Source organism: Gobius niger (genome assembly GCF_951799975.1).
Source record: "Gobius niger genome assembly, chromosome: 22".
In the NCBI taxonomy this organism is placed as follows: domain Eukaryota; kingdom Metazoa; phylum Chordata; class Actinopteri; order Gobiiformes; family Gobiidae; genus Gobius; species Gobius niger.
In genome coordinates this window covers 20,688,245-20,693,577 of record NC_136873.1, presented here as the reverse complement: position 1 = coordinate 20,693,577, position 5,333 = coordinate 20,688,245, and the positions used below count along the sequence as shown (strand labels likewise).

Genomic DNA, 5,333 nt, shown 5'->3' with positions numbered 1-5,333 from the left:
TGCAGTAAACCTGTGTAATACACAGCTTCTTGTTGTTTAATCCTTACTTATTCTACATTTGCTAAACTAGCACTATAGTCTAGCATTATAAACTAGCTATGTAATCTACGTATTATATTTGCCACACAAAATAATCAAGCCAAAACTTAACATGCTCACCTTATGTCCTCTTGAAAAATCTGGACCTGTGCCTGCTCACAGCCTCCTGCTTGTCTGGCCTCTCATACTGGGCACAGAGTGGTTCAGGCACAGGTACTTTGTCTGTGTGCTCCTGGTATGGGAGAGGATCCTCAACCACACTTTCAAACAGCAGGGCCATTAGTTGGTCAATGTAGACTGTAAACAAAGCACAAAACATTTGTCTTTGTAAAAGCATTGGTTGTGTTGTTTTAATGTGACATACCTGAGGTAGCTCTGGTCTTCAAGGCTCGCACGGTGTAGTCGCCACGTTTGTACTTTGGGTACACTATCGCATACCACCTTCAAGTGTTGTAGCATGTGACCTTGTAGCATTTTCATTGTAGTGCAGGGCAGCAATTTGCAACCTACAACATTTTTAGGTACAGATTCACACAACATTTTTTTTTAAAAATGTATTGTATATATATATGTATAATGTAATGTATTACCTAGCTAACATTCCTCTGAAGGAGAAGCCTGCACTTTTGGGGGAGAACCTAATTATCAGGCTGTGGAAGGCCTCAAGGGTTGACGTGTGGTACACCGGGCTGATTTTCTCCACATCCTTCACAAAGCGTGGAGCCAACACAATGTCACTGAGCCTCTCACATGCTGCTGTGCCTACAGAGTAAATTTCCATGACATAATTGTAAAGCAATTTTTGTTTCGAATGACAATGCCAACCTTACATTTTTGAAATGTGCATAAAATACAATGAGTAGAGGGCCAGTATTACTGATAACAAATGCAAAACTTACTTGGTTTGAGCCACACTCTTGACCCTTCCCCAACCAGAGGCCCGTGTAGGCACCGAGGGAACAGGGCATTGTCGTGCGTGTGCACATTCTGCATGTGGTTGGCCACAGACGTCCACTTAGCGACAGCCTCTTGTCCCGAGGTGGAAGTCGAAGCTGCCCAATAGAGGTGATTTACCACGCTTTTTCTCCACTGGCCAGCGTCCTGGGTGCTCTTTCTCTTTGCGAGCTCATCAATTTTTTTCCCAATTCCTAGAGTTTAAAATACATATTTACTAAATGCAGAATAACCATAATATTACACAGCATTCCCCAAATGCATACCCTTTCCCATGTGCCATGGGTCAAAGTAGTGCCTGATTTCCTTCTTTTCCTCCCTTAAAAACTTTTGCACGCCGGTGTGTCGGTCCGTCACAATGGCCTCCACATTGACACCCCTCTCTTCCAGCATGGTCAGACTCCGCACAAAGCCCTCCTTCTCCATGCGCACGCTGTTTCCAACCTCATTGCTCTAATAAGACAAAAAATAAATTAGGTGCTGAAATGCACAGAGTGATCCCAAATTACATATTGAAACATTCCTTGAATTCCATTACCTGGACTAGTTGGATGTCAATGACTTTGTTATTACTGAGATTCATCATCGTGTAACTGCCATATTTGGCCGAATGTCCTACACGAATGCAAGTTGTACGTTAGCTGACTTTTACTTCTGATAAATGTTAATGAAATGTACTTACCAGGTGAATCTGCCCGCATGTCCCCACCCAGTGACACAGAGCCGCTTTCAAGAGCCTCCCTGATGAGGTCCTCCTGCTCCAGCTTCCACTGCCAGTTTACCGTAGGGATGAGGAGCTTTGCCTGGTGCCTGTAGAAGCACTGCTCTGACAGTCCCTGAATATTGAAGGCCCCCAAGAACTATAAAAGGAAAAAATAGGTTATCAACTGATAATAGATGGAAACAAAATCCAAACAAAATAATTTGTGCTGTACCTTTGAAGTCTGGCTAAATGATGAGCCGGTGAACAGCACAGCGGCACAGAGCTGTAGGTTTCCAGCTGGGATGTTGTTCACCATGGGCTGACTGGACCACTGACTGGAGAACTCACAGCGAGGACACTGTTGAGTGACCCGGAGCAGTGTGGTGACTGTGATGGTGTCCACAGCACAGCGACCAGTGCAGACAGGACATCGCCTGAACAGCTCCAGCAGTTGGTCCTCAAGAACAATATATTTTTTGTCCTTGTGTGGAGGGACTTCAGTGGGAATGCTATATAAAATAAAGGATATTTCATCCCTCAAAAAACCAGGACGCTGTATATATTTTTTCTATTAAAAAGCTAGATTTCCTTTGTACCTTGAACAGTTCACAGTGCTGGCACTGTCATCGATGTGGAAGCTGGGGTCAGACGCTGACACCTCACACCTTCTCCTTTTTAAAGGTGTAGAGGCTGCTCTGGGACTGTCAGGAAGAGGGATTTCCATCAGGTCCTCAGTACCACAACCGACACTTGTGTAAGCGGTCCAGGCTTGAGTAGCTGTACAAAACACAAACAAAATAAACAAACATGTTAAAAATGGCCGTAATTATCATTTACACAAAACAGAGTGTTTTTAGAAATAAAATGACTGTATAAACAATAAAAAGAGATATCACCTTTGCTTCGCCTGCTCGGCTTCACATTGGCCTGGACACTTGCATGCCTTACAATGACTGGATCAGTCTGGCAGCCAAATTCTCTGGTCACTGGCTGAAAACGTAAAAATACATTTTATTTTTAAAATGTACACTACAGAAGAAGGGTAATGTGTTACATTTCCTTAGTGCATTTAATTGTTGTCTAATGCAGATTAGTGAACGTAAGCCAACATATGGATCCCAGCACCAGAGCACCCAATAACCATACGGTCCACCTGGAGTGGTCAGCCCTCTCGCCCCTCACTGACCACGATCACATATCACACGAGCGCGCGCGGAGCCACGGGCACCTGCCCGGTCAGTTTAGCCACACATTAAATGATAGCTATCCGTTAGCTTTATAGGTTAGCTTGTAGATGCACTCACGTTTTGCGCAGCTGTTGTCAAATATGAAAGCTACTGTCATCGCGAAAATGTAGACTAGTTTGGTGCTCAGTCTCAAGCACAATTACGCGCGGTCTCAGCGTAACTTTGTTGTGCAGACTGATGCATTAGCCACTCCCGCTAGCTACAAAAGGCTATAAAAGTTCACATGTCATAATATACAGCGGTGTAACTGTCAGCTCACCGTCTCATGCGGTTCATAGCTCTCTGTTTGAGCGGGGTTAGAGAGTTGCCAGGCAGCTGATGGATGCAGACTGCTGTTCCTCTGCCCAAGTCAAGTGAACGAGTGCGGGGCGCACCGCTTGGAGCACACGCAGCCACAAGCCTCACCCAGTGCATAGTTTATTTACACGCCAGATCCCGCATTGTTTGAGACACTACTACAATCTATTTCAACGTGCACTATCGAAATTCTACTTACATGACATTAGTAGCAGTTTTAGGTTGTTGTTATTCTCACTCACCTCAGATTGGCGCCTGAAATCGTCCTGCTGGCGGGGCAGCAGTGTCGGTGGGCTCAGTCGTGGAAGAGCAAGGGTGGGGACTGCCTCATTCTTCAAACGAAGAACCTTACTGTAGCCCAGCTCAAACTCCAAGGAGTTGGCGAAGGAATCGCAAGTAAAATGTTGGTTGCAAACTCCAGCACGAGGCGGGAGTTCGCAGTTTTCCCCCAGGCCAATTGCGCGCAGCCACTGGCGCCTAATTTCTAAGTCCTGAGGAAAGTAATGTAAACCTACAGAACTATGACAACCTACAACACTACACTTTCTCCCCATCCTAACAAACAAGACTACAACACTACACCTAATATTACACAATACAGAACACTAAATACAGCTAACCTAGCTAATTCTTATGCTAAATGCTACTAATCTCTCACTAAGACTAAACTACAACTAAATCTAATAACTATCTAAATACGACAAGCTAATAAATCTAACTAAAAGCTACGCTAATAAATCTAACTAAAAGCTATGTAATAAATCTAACTAAAAGCTACGCTAATAAATCGCAAACCTGAAAATCGATATAAAGACACTCGCTATTCCAAACTCCAACTCGCTACGGGGGCGTGTGCGGAGTGGGCTGCTTTTATACTCCACAGAAGAGAGGCCGCTGACGTCGGCGCCCTCCTGCTGACGTAAGCGCCCCGCTCAGAGCTAATCACGAAGGAGACCAACAGTAAAGCATGTAATGCACTCGATAAGGTGCAGATGGCGCCACACAGACGGTTTGGGACACAAAGACAGGATTTCAACAAATATGCACTAAATTGTTAAAATAGTGACAGATACATGTAGACAACACTATAAGATACCCATTTATACAACTTAGCTAGACAAAAAAGTTGATTTTGGGGTTAGTTGTTCTTTAAAGGAACAGGCCACTGTTTTTCCATACGGAGATATGTTCTTACCTGAGCTTAGACGAGTTCATTTGTGCCTGTCTGGTCTTCACGCGTGCCCTCAGTCACGTCAACACAGCGGAGCACTTGGGCGTCCGCAAAGTAAAGTGCAGATATTACTGTGTGGATGTCGAACTACTCCTGATATTATTACGTCTTACAATATAGTTCTGCTTTTTATCCACTTAGAAAATCCACATGTTTCATTTTGTGTAATTATACTTTATCGTGTAACACTTCACCTGACCATGTTTAAGGGAAACGTGGAAAAGTTTGGTAGCTTCTATCTTCACCTGGTTTGGAGCCATAGAGGAGAAGAGGCTAAATGCTAACGCCGTCTGTGCTGTGTTGACGTGACTGAGGGCACGCCTGAAGACCAGACAGGCACAAATGAACTCGTCTAAGCTCAGGTAAGAACATATCTCAGTATGGAAAAACGGTGGCCTGTTCCTTTAAATCTTGACAACAAACCTCCCTCACTCTTTCCCTGATAATTTTCTTGACAGGGTAGAACTCAGGATTATGATGCTGGCATTCTGAAATGTATTGAGAAAAAAAAGCATTTCTGTTATGTACATGTTTTTAACACGCGTTTAATATTAAGAAGTACGGTCAGTCATTTAAATTATCATTTAGGTTTTTTGGCCCTTTTGGTTGCAGCTTGTGGGGGGGCAGCAGTAGCAGAGAGGTCAGAAGGAAGGGTAAGTGAAGAGGACGAGCTAGGAAGAGGGGTGACAGTGGTCAGTTCTGAAGATGAGATTATAGTTGTGCAAGGAGGGATAGGAGTAGTGAAGGTAGAAGAGAGAGGAGCAGAGGCAGGAGAGGAGCTGAAAGGGGTAAGAGAAGTTAAGGTAGAAGAGAGAGGAGCAGAGGCAGGAGAGGAGCTGACAGGGGTAAGAGTAGTTATGGT

General features: G+C 44.3%; 2 long non-coding RNA genes across 2 annotated transcripts; both read right to left on the bottom strand.

The window, feature by feature from the left end:
* Positions 1-477: 477 nt before the first annotated feature.
* On the bottom strand, positions 478-1,065 carry LOC306981471. The gene is made up of 3 exons (XR_013794117.1): positions 939-1,065; positions 630-801; positions 478-545 (listed from the first exon to the last, which is right to left on the bottom strand). It is a non-coding gene; the product is annotated as an uncharacterized lncRNA (long non-coding RNA).
* A 257-nt stretch (positions 1,066-1,322) lies between these two features.
* On the bottom strand, positions 1,323-1,768 carry LOC306981380. The gene is made up of 3 exons (XR_013794101.1): positions 1,676-1,768; positions 1,532-1,608; positions 1,323-1,446 (listed from the first exon to the last, which is right to left on the bottom strand). It is a non-coding gene; the product is annotated as an uncharacterized lncRNA (long non-coding RNA).
* Between the last annotated feature and the right edge of the window lie 3,565 nt (positions 1,769-5,333).